Source organism: Lutra lutra, chromosome 3 (genome assembly GCF_902655055.1).
Source record: "Lutra lutra chromosome 3, mLutLut1.2, whole genome shotgun sequence".
NCBI classification, from domain to species: Eukaryota; Metazoa; Chordata; class Mammalia; order Carnivora; family Mustelidae; genus Lutra; species Lutra lutra.
The window spans coordinates 73,025,305-73,037,424 of record NC_062280.1 but is presented as its reverse complement, the minus strand read 5'-3'; positions in this window follow the sequence as shown (position 1 = coordinate 73,037,424).

The window sequence follows — 12,120 nt, the reverse complement described above, 5'->3', positions numbered from 1 at the left end:
GCCCCCGCATCCTACTTATCAGGTTAATTCTTAGAAACTTAACTCAAAACTTAAGAGATCCAAAAAGCTGGGGCAGCTAGGTGGCTCAGTTGGTTGGGTGACCAATTCTTGGTTTTGGCTGGGGTGGTGATCTCAGAGGGGTGATCTCAGGGTCGTGGGACCTAGCTCCCAGGTCGGGCTCTGCACTTAGTGTGGAGTGTGCTTGGGATTCTTTCTCTTCCTCCCTCTCTCTTCATCTTTCTCCCTCTCAAGTGACTGGATGAATCTTAAAAAAAAAAAAGAGAGAGAGAGAAAGAGAGAGATCTAAAAAGTTGCTTTTGGCCAGCCCCACTGAATGCATGGTAACGCTTGTCATCCATGACATACTGTGAACATATGCGTACATGCATTTCTATATTCTCTTGTTCATGTGCTGCTATTTAATTGCTCCCTGATTTTGTGTATCTTGGCTTCCTCGATAACTTTCCCTTTTGTTTGATACTCTTAAAAGCACTTATTATATAACTGTACTCATAGTACATTTAAAATGTTCAACAAATATTTGCCTCACTATCATCTTTCTCTTCTTTCCTCAATTTACTAGAGTGCTCTACGCACTCATTACCATGGTACAGTGGCCTGTCAGACTCATCCCAGGTCAAAACACAAACAGACAAGCCATGTTGAGCCCACAGTGTCTCCTCCTCATTGGCCATAGAAAGTGAATGTTTTGAATACATCACATTTTCATGCCCATCATTCCTCATTCTGCACAGCCAAAGCATTTGCCCAGCTCCTATCCACCCTGATGACAGCAGCCCATCTCTAAGATCTAGAGATAACATCTACCACCTTAGCCACTGGACTCAGCAAATGACAGTGTGTTGAGTGCTTTGAAGATGTCCAGGGCATACCAACAAGGGACACCTTGGACAGTCTCAGGTCCCGTGCCCTCACTGCACACAGCACTTTGTGGTACAATCCAGAGTGACAGAAGATCGGCTGTGGCCTTCAGAGCCATAGGGGCCTGGTTTGAAGGCCAGATCAGCCACTTGCAAACAGTGTAAAATGGGTGACGTTAACTACCCACAGGGGTGCCTCGGTCCCCTCATCTGGGAACTGAAGATAATGCTACCTTCTTTGCAAGATCACCAGGGGGACTAAATGAGAAAATACATGCCAGTGTTGTAGCTTTTCCACATTAATTCCCTGGCCTCTCAGCCAGTTCTGCCAAACCCCCACCCCACCCTCTGCTTCTCTGAAGGGTCATAGTGGCTTCTCGCCGCCACTGGACAACGTTTTTATTCTCATCAGATGAAAATAAAATGATTTTACTTTCTAACTAGAATTCAAAAATTGTCCAGAAGCAAAAAGAGGCAAGTGTCAGAAAACCCAATGCAAATTACTTGAGCAGAAAGGAAATGGATCCCAGCCGAGAAATCTGGGGTATAAGGCCCAGCTGGGATGAAGCTTGAAGACACCTCCAGGACCCTGCCTGCTCTGGCTCTTGGGCTGGCTCTGCTCTCCTTCCATTGTTGAGTCCCTTCTCAGGCTCCATGAGATCCATCATTGTCCAGACACGCCTGCCCCCACAAGTTTCAAGTCCATCATGAAAAATCAGCCTCCTTTCTCTAGGCCTCAAAAAGAACCAAAAACCAAAAAAACAAAAACCCAGACTTTTTTGGGGAGGGGACCACTTTGGGTTGTGGTCCCATTCCTGAGCTAATTATGGGAGCCAGGAGACAGGAGCTGGACTGGCCGCCTGACAAGCGAACACCTGTGAGAGGGACCCCATCAGTGCCCATCATGAGTTTAGGAGATGGTCCTGGGTTTAAGCTGGTGGATCTCTGCTCTGAGTGGGAGTGGTGGCTAGAGTGTAGCATATTAACGTTGGAGGGCCAGGAGAAGGGGCTTCTGGCAAAGAGGCAGAAAGAGGATTTTGGAGCTCCCAGAATGGCTTTTCAGGACTTCACCATTTGACTCTGACCCAATTTTGTGCATCTGGAATGTGGCTACTTGCACAGATTCTAGGCTACCTGGGTCCAGATTCCGGCTCCGCCACTCCCTAGCTTAGGTAAGCCCCTACTCAGCACCTCTGTTTCCTCATGTATGAAAAAGAGTAACTGCCAGTCTGTACCAGACTTTGCCAGACCTTAAGACAGGCCTTGGCTCTCGTGAGCTCTCAGTCAGGCTTCCTCCGTTACTGGAGACCTCAGGGAAAGCATGCTGGCAACATGGCCAAGGGCATTCATGGTGAACTCCAAGTGCATGACTAAAGCTGGGTGTGTGGAAACCTCCTCAGAGAAGCAATGACCCAAAATTGCACTCTTTCCTAACTCCCCGCAGCGTGGGCACAAAAACTTTGTGTTATACACACACATATATACCAAGTGTCATTAAATGTAATTAAAATTTAAATTTAAAACGGGAAGGATGGCGATTGAACGTCCCAGCTCCCGGAAGCCTTCGCTTACTGAGGTCTTACACAGATGAGCATCTAACGCGCATTTCATTAGACCAGGAAAGCTAGAGCCTGGCTAATTGCATACCTGGTAGCAGGATTCATTACAGAGGCCCCTTAATCAGACAGTTAGCGTGAGTGATTCCCCTTGGAAGGTGACCTGACTAGTATCTAAAAACACTCAGATGTCCCAGCTGGGTTGATGGAGGGCAGGAAGCGTAACCTTTGACCAGGCAAGTGGTAACAACGTTGGCCTTTCTGCAACCAAGAACCAAAGGAATTAAAATTGAGTCAGTCACCAAGTAGATTGCATTTAGAGTCACCTATAAATCTCTCTGAAGCATTTACCAAAATGTTTGCTTTTCTTAGTAATTTAAAACGAATGGGAAAAAGCTTTCTACCAAACACTGGAAACAAGGAACTTCGTTCCCTCCTGATTCCATTGCAGCCGTCGGCTGTTACTTTACTGAGCATCTCCTCCAACATGATAAGGATCCTGCAAATTACCGTTAATTGTTCCACAGACTCAATAGATTTCTGCCCCGTCAGCTGAATAAGCTGAAATTATTCTCCAATGATGTACATATGTGGCTGACACTGAATTTCTCACAAACTGAAGCAGAGATGATGAAAATTTGTTTCATGTAATTTACTTGCAATCTTCCTTTGTTTTCCACTTCCCCTTTAATAGCATTCAGATTGTGTTTTGCAATGCCACCAACAATCTGAGTGGGACGCAGGGGACCCAATGCTGTGGTGGTTCCTGTTTGTAGTTACGCTGTTTATTCTGGGGCTGGGGGTGGGGTCTGGAGGGAGATATTCTTCTTTTTTTTTTAAGATTTTATTTATTTATTTGGCAGAGAGAGCCAGAGCGAGAGAGGGAACACAAGCAGGGTGAGTGAGAGAGGGAGAAGCAGGTTTCCCATTGAGCAGGGAGCCCCACGAGGGCTCCATCCTTGGACCCTGGGATTATGACCTGAGCCCAAGGCAGATGCTTAACAACTGAGCCACCCAGGTGCCCCTGGATGGAGATATTCTTTTACAGTGAGGTTAAACCAAGCAAACATAAGTATAAGCACAGTTTAAACCTGATTTTTGGCTCTATGTGGTATCGTAAGGTTTGGTTAGTCAGGGTGAAGATCTAGGTCAGGTTGTAACTCTGCTTTCCCACTCCCCTTTTCGTCGATGTTTCAGCTTTGACCACGGCTACTTAAGGACTGATGCAAAGTAAATGTAGCTTTGATAATGCTTCCTACTTTGACACTACATCATGTTATCCTTCTCAAGCAATGTATTGATTTTAAAATTGGCTTCCTGACTTCTAAAGTAATTGTCAATTCTTTTTCTAATGGAGTTCCTGCCTATTGAATATACATACCTTTTTTGCTTTTCTTCTATAGGTGAGGTGCATTCTAATCTCTCAGAATCATTCTTGTGTTCTTAAGATAAAAGAATCGAGGGAAACCAATGGAGCTGTGGTTCATCTCACGCCTTCCCTCTACTGCTTCGTGAAGATTCTCTCCGCACTCTCCGTCTTCACACGGTCCCGGAATGTTACCATCGAAACTGCAGATGGCATTGGTCTAGTTGTAAGAGAGATGATCTCATTTTGTTTTCATCTGGCAAAATTTGGTTTGGGTTTTATATTCGTTTAATTGGCCCCTATCCCATAGAACCCGGTGGGTAAACATGACCCCAGCAGGAATTTACCCTGCTTGTAATTTCCTTTGTAATCGGTACTTTATGTATGCTGTTGGGAATGAGTTAGAAGTGCCAGGGGGATCTAGAAACAACTAGTGACAAAGAAGGAAAGAACATGAAGGTCCGGGTCATTTCTCAGGGTGTCCAACTTCCATTGGTTTGAGTCATTTCTGAGAAGACCTGTGATTATCTCTTTATTTCCAGGTAGATGGAAATTTCTTGGCAATGAATGCCCTTAAAGGTTGTAGGAAAGTAATGAAAATAATGGCAGGAGTTCCACAAGCCACAGTGAGTGTTTCTTCAAGGTCTACCATAGCCCCCCTCAGACTGCCCTTCCCTCCTGGGAAGCCTCTTGGTGTTCAAGGACCCCAAGAGGTCAGCTTAGTGCTATCTCTCTGTGGCTTTGTTTCAGCATATTCATCATTAATCATTCATTCAACGGTGTTTCTTAAGTGTTAGCAATGTCCCCCTTAGGTCCTGGCAACCGCTACCCCTCCCTGGGCCTCACGACCTACAGAGCTCGTTCTGGACATTCTCTAAGCATGCTCCAGCTCCCCAAGAACCCCAGAATTGCCTGTAAATGGCCCCAGGGAGGAGCAAAGGATTAGATATGGTGGGGTAGAGTAGGATGGCCGTGAGCGTAAGGCTGGTGGTCAGGGTTGGAAGAGAAGTGGGGGCAGTTAACCAAGGCCACGGCCTCTGGCTGCAGTGTCTCAGGTCCTGCGGGCAGGGTGTTGAATGGTGAAGGAGAGACATTGTCCCAGCACTCCCGGAGCCTCCGACCCAGCTGGGAAGACAGCTGTGGAAGAAGTGACTAGAAGGGGGCTGGGCTGTGCAAGTGAGAAGCACAGGGCGCTTTGGGCCTCCCACTAGCCTGGGAGCTTGAGTAGGGGAGAATGGAGGGCAGGAGGGACTCCTTCTCCCAGGAAGTCCTGCCCACAGTGACACCCAGGATCGCCCAGGTACCCAGGCACTCGCACACTAGGACTGAAATGCGCGGAACTATGACGTTCTTTGTTATGTGTAAGTCTCCTGTGCTGAGGTGGCTTTGTTTCTTCTCATTCCAAGCATTCTATTCCGGTCTAACTCATTCTCTTTTTAGTTCCCCTTAATTGACAAAAAGATTTTTTTTTTCCCCAGTAGCAGCTGAGTAGTGTCTCCAGAGCAATACAAGATCCATTTTTCTTAAATAAAGAAGCTACTTTTCCTTTAAACTGTGGAGTATAAATTCCTCACCTTGCTACCCATCTCAGGTGTCACTTGACCCCCCAGCTCTATGACCTTGCCCAAGTCACCTCATCTATGCTCTGGGGAGAACAGTACTGACCTCAGAGCCTGGCATGACGGGTAATGAGATGAAGCATTAAAAGCACATAGCACCATGCCTAGAATAGGACAGGCTTTCAGTACATGGTAAACATACTTCTCTGTCTCTCACCAACCTTAGAAACCCAGACTGCTTTTTGAAAGCTTTTGAGTTAAAACGAGAAAAGGAAGGAGAGAAGGAAGGAAGGAAGGGAGGGAGGAAGGCAGGCGGGCTATATTCTTCATATTCAATAATGCTCTGCTTCACTTTAATGTTAAGAAGCCATGATTACGTTTTCTACAAAGATAGATGCCTAATAGTAAATACATGCACACATGCATAAGAAAAAACCAGAAACGGGGAGTGAGAGGAATACTCCTTTAAGGTGAAAGACATACAATTAATGCAAATATCGTCATTCAGACTTTGCTTTTATTTGCAATAAATTCATAGTTTAAAATCAGACGAAGGAATTCCTGAGCAGAATGGCATTCTTGGAAAGATACTAGACAGAAATCTGGTGGTGTCGCCGGACTAAGGGCTGCAAACAAGTCCATGGCTGTGGAGATGATAAGTATCTTGACACTTCGGATTCCCTTTGAGTCTGAACCTTTCCCTGCCTTCTACTGCTATTTGACATGGAGATACTTCAGTGGTGCTCCCATTTGTCTTTCTTCCCCATCATGCTCCCATCGTCCTGAGTCTATTTCTCAGTTTTACTAAAATGCTTTCCGAAAATGAAGTTCTAAGATAAAGAATCAAATTCTGGAATTATCTGAGCTCCAGTAACGCCAAAGACATGAAAATCATAGAATCCTAGCTCTCAGTGGGTTGATAAATAGCACTTTTATCCTCACCTTGGGTTTCTGGTGTGTTATGGTAATGTAACATGCTCCCTTTCTATATTTACTGTCTCTGCCTCCTTTATTTATAGGGACTGACAAAACCAGACATCTATATTTTGTGTTCTGTGTGGTTTTGGGGGAAGGTGGATCTATAGGCATATAAATGGATTATTTTCTAGATAATGTAGTAAGTGCAGCCTAATAAAGTTTTTCTAAAGGCAGCGTGACTACCTCCATAAAGTAAATTTAAAGATAAAAGCTGTTTGGAAAGCTGTTTTTAGACGTTGAAAAAAATAATGGATGCAGTAAATAAAATGTTAGGAAAAAATTTATATAGAAAGCCACACCCGTGTTTCTCCTCCTCATGCAGCCTCTCTATTTTCAGGGCGGGCTTTGTTGAAGGCATGCATTTAACAAAACAATCCTAAACACCATTGCGGTTTTTGCTTTCTCAACTTATAAACATGTCCCCAGTTTTCTCCAGAATGAACAGATTGTATTCATTCACTGTGAGCCCACGTGCTCTAATGACTCTCAGTGGCCTCAGTCACTGTGATTTATATTTTGATAATCGCCACCTTCAGAGGAATTCAAACTATTTCAAGATGGTACCTTGGAGACCACGTCATACTTCAGAAGCCCTCCTAGTGCAATGTTTCATGTTTATCGATGGGGAAACTGAGGTTCTTAAGAGATTATGGGATTAGCCAGGATGATTCTTGGGCAGATCCGGGACCGCAACCCAAGATCGCAGAACACCAGACCCGACCACAGCTGCCTCCTGTCAGCCCCTAGCATCTCTGCCAGGTCCTAGATGGTAAGTGGAGGGCAGGGAGGTCACAGAAAGGTAACATCTGACTTGTCAGTTTTTCCAGCTCAGGCAGACCAGGCGGCCTTGACCTGCCTCTACACAGGGCTTGTTGAAATAGCAGAATCCTAACCTGACCCAGGATGTGATGACTTTTCTGTTCTTTATTTCATGGGAAGCGGAGTCCTGGGTACTGGGTCCCAACACAGTGGCACTGTGTCATAGAATTGGACTTCCTCTGAGCCTGGTACGTACCTTTCTGCAAATTTTATTGCCACCAAGCCGAATCAAAGGACTGTGTCATGATTCTCCTAGAGGTAACTCCCCGGGGTCCATCCCGGCCCTTGGAGGTTGGACAGGGCCCTAGAGGGAAGTCAGAGCTACGTGACTTTTTCAGACACGGAGTCGAACCCGGAAGCTGAGTCCTCTGTACACCAGCACGACTCCCGGCAGCTGCATTCACGCATGAAAGGTTTTCCCTGGGCTCACAGAACTGATGCAGTTCACACAGTCTCAGGACATGCCTTCCCCCAGCACACGTCATGGGCCTGCAGAACCCTGGGGAGGTGTTAAGAAAGCAGATGGCTGGCAGCGGGGCTCAGCAGACCAGGGGAGCTCTGGAGAGTTCGAATTTCCCCAGTGCCTGCTGATATGGTGGTCCTCCTTGCTGCCCAGCTGTCTACCAGGCAACCAAGAGCACCTGCCTGACTCTCCAGCTGGCCTAGGAAGCCCTCGTGGGCAATCATTTTAGTAATGGCTGAGCACAGCTGCATTTGAACTGATGACCTGGTAATCTGCCCTAGAAAAGTCCATATCCCTTTACAAATCCCCCAAGCCTTGCCATGTATTTGACTTGTTGCTCTGAAAGTTTCACACCCTTTTCAACAGGGTAAGCTACCACTTCCAGAGTGTTATTGAGTCTGAAGAAGAAAGCAGCCCCCTGATCATGTTCCCTTTGCCACTTTTGCCCTCCACCTTCTACTTCAAACTCACCCCCTACCCCCATCCTCTGGGCAGGCAGGCAAGGTTTTGGTTTAAGGATTCAATGCTGCATTGCTCATTTGGGGAAGCTGTCTGCTGGTTATCGACAGAGCAATCAGCCGTAGAAGAGAAGCATTAAAAAAATACCTTCACCCTCAGTGGGACAATTCTTCGAGAAAAACGGACATAGCAACTTACAAGATTTCAGAAATATGCAGATGTCTTCCAAGATGACAACCAAGAATTTCTAAGAAATGTTGGACAAAGTTTTATGTTCACATTATTATTGCTGCTGGCAGCCTTGTTTCATACAAAACTCACTGGTTTAAAAAAAAAATCGGGGTGCCTGCATGGCTCAGTCGGTTGAGCATCTACGTTTGGCTCAGGTCATGATCCCGAGGTCCTGGGATCGAGCACCAGGTCTGGCTTCCTGCTCACTGGGGAGCCTGCTTCTCACTCTGCCTCTTTCCCCCTCCAAACCCCCGCCGACTTGTGCTCTTTCTCTCAAATAGGTAAATAAAATCTTTTTTAAAAATCATCTTACTTTTGCTTCATAATATTGTACTTCCTTGTATGCTCTTGGAAAACGGTAACTATAGCAATGTGCTTAAAAATACACATTTCCTTCTTAGTCTTCCATCCAACCAACATATGATCATATTTAGTGAATTGTATTATCTACTAAAGAAAACTAAAAATCGTATAAAATCTGACATGATTAGAACTCCTAACATCATTTCAAATTTTGTTCTTATTATTTAACTATTCTTGTGTTTGTGTTTTTTTTTTTCACCACCTCCTAATACTTTATTGGACTTAAAGACACCAAAACTTATTTAAAATCTGACACAATTAGAAATCCTGGAACATGTCAGAATTGTCTTTTTCTTTCTTTCTTTCTTTTTTCCTTATTATTACGGTTGTCATGTTTGTCATTTCCTGGTGCTTTAGGGATCTGAAGGCACTAAATTTTTTACATTCTATCGAAATTGACAACCAGCGCTTGGCCCCAGTGTAACTCCACTTGAGAAATTCTCTGGTGGTTGAGTATTTGGCAAGATTGTTTTTTATTCTGATGTATTGATATTTATGACAAGACTGAGAAGTAAATGTGCAGGGAATCCAGGCTCCTTCTCTTCACCCATACACATATTTCATTCCAACAGAAAAGTGATATTCTTTTGCTCATGCTGTTTTGCAAAAGACCTAAAAGAGAAAACTTTTAATATTCTTTTGAGTTTGGAGGAAGAGATATAGGGCATGCAATGAACAGTTTTAAGATAAACTGACAAATAATGTGTATGTTCGAGTAGCATTTTAAATTTGAAAGTTCCAGATAGAAGAGTAACCCTTCAAAGCATGTTTTTTTCCCCAAGAATACTTGTCACGGTCCCTCACTGTGGAAGCATCAGGGCAAAGAGTACAGTTTCCTCAGTGTCCCTTATAATTGCTAGAGCTTTCCAAATCCCATGTTCTAAAAGTATGTTTTTTTTTCCTCTCTCTCTCTTTTAATTTATCCCAAGTATTGCAGAACAGAAATTTTCCTCCAAGCAGACAATTTCGAGGTAAAATGGCCTAACTACGGATTGTGCCACAGGCTTCAGGTGAAGGCTGAACTCCCGCCCTTTTCGTCTTGCTGCTACACTTCAGTCTGGAACCTTGGCTAAAGACGTGGAAAGCCAGGAGGATGGTCAGGGTTACTTCGGTTACTATATTTGTCCTGGGTTTAAAGGAGTTGGTGACTGAAGAGGTGAGCAAAAAATGAGGAGATGTTTCTGAAGTCCTTAGCAGCAAAAATTCAAATTAAACTTCCTGTGAAGGGAGATGAGTGGTATACAGGGGGCACTACCCCTGACAGTTGTACCGTGGACAAGGCTTTGGGCTAATGGCTCTGTGCAAAGCAGTTAGTAAACAAAGAACCCTTTAATGAAGAGTTTTCTCAAGTATCCATGTTCATGGGGCTTCACAGGCTCTAACAATTATCCTGTAGGAGTTTTTTTGGGCTGCCATAAGAAACTACCACAGACTGGTTGGTTTAAATAACAGAAATTTATTTTTGCACTGTTGTGGAGGCTGGAAGCCTAAGATCGAAGTGTCAGCAGGTTTGGCTTTTCCTGAGACCTGTCTCCTTCGTGTGCAGATGGCCCCCTTCTCCCTATGTCATCATGTGATCCTAATTTCCTCTTTTTTAAGGACACAAGTCATATTGGATTAGAGTCTACTGATATATCCTCATTTTACCTTAATTGTTTTTTTAAAGGCCCTGTTGTCTCCAAATACAGTCACATTCTGAGCTACTGGAGATTAGGACTTCAAAATATGGATTTGGATGGGGACATAATTCATCCTGTAACATATGTTTCTTATGCGAAACATAAGATAATTCTTAAGTGATGGTATGTGTTTGGGTTATTGTAGTGTGCTTATATTTTCATTAATGTAATGGTGGCACTAAGTTAATTATGTCTCTGTGGTGCTGAAAGACTGTAGACTTGAAGTTCAGGCAAACTTTGGAAGATTTTCCCCAGACTATTAGTAAAAAGTATTTACTTTTCTGTAACTATGAATGCAACACATTCCTATGGATAAGAGTAAGGGGTCCAAAAGAAATCACCAATTTATTTGACATGTTTTTATGTAGGCTGGTGAGATAGAAAGAATATTGTGCTAGAAAGCAAGAGAGTTGAATTTCACTGGGGAGAAGTGACTTGCCTCAGGGTACTAGTGTCTTATTTCCTTAGCAGAGGGTAGCACTTAAAAGAGTAGATCTCTGTAACAACAACAACAACAACAACAACAACAACAACAACCAAAAAAAGAGTAGATTTCTGGAGTCAGACTATGCAGGCTCGAATCTACCCTCCCCCACAAGCAGTGTGATGTTGGGCCAACTACTTAACCTCTCTGTTGTCCTGTTTCCTTACCTGCAAACAGTAATACTGAACTATCTCAGAGGCAATGAGATTAAATGATGCTATAAGTTCAAAACATTTATAAGAGTGTCTTTCATGATATAATAGCTCAACTTTCACCATTTTTATTGTCTTTTAAAATGTAAGATTGGGGCACCTGGGTGGCTCACTCAGTTAAGTGTCTGCCTTCAGCTCAGGTCATGATCCCAGGGGAGCTGCTTCTCCCTCTCACTCTCCCTCTGTACTCTCTCTCTCTCTCTCTCAAATAAATAAATAAAATCTTTAAAATAATAAAATAATAAAATAAAATGCAAGATTAAATTAAATACTTTTAAAAAAAGTTTTTATTTATCTATATATTTTAGTGAGAGCACAGCAGGAGGGACAGAAAGAAGCTTGAGCACACTCTGTACTGATTCCGAGGCTCGATCTCACAACCCTGAGGTCATGACCTGAGCTGAAACCAAGGGTCAGATGCCTAATCCACTGAGCCACCCAGGTACCCCTAAATGAGATACCTCCTAAAGTCTCTTTAGACTCAAAAGGTAAGATGGTAATGTTGTTATTATGCTTTATGGTACTCAAAGTTGCTACTTGGCAATTGCATGTCAACATCTGTAGACATTAGAAGAATTTTGGAATAAATTTTCTTCATACTATTTACAAGTAGTTAGCTGTTTTATACTATAAAGCATCAAATGTGTTAGTCGGTCTATCCATCACGTTCCCAGGAGCTCCTAAAATCATTTTGTATCAGTTCTTCAATTTGCCCTAAAACACAGACAAGGCAGTACCGTATTGTTTTCTGCTATATTTCTGTATTATGCTGCAAAAACTTTTTTCTTTTGCTCTCATAATATCCAATATTTTATTCTGGGCAGAGGAAAGGAATGGGATTTTTCATACTCATATTGAGGATACTAAAGCATTCTAGAATTAATAAATATATTAGACCACTATGACGGTTCCTTTCATTTAGAAAATCAGGCATTCAGAGACATTATTCCCTCAATTACAAATCTTTAATGACAATAGTTTGCAGTTTAACTGATAATTAAGTAACATGACAGATGAACCATGGATTGGGGAGATGAGAAATTGTAACTATTAGAAGGCAATGAATGGCC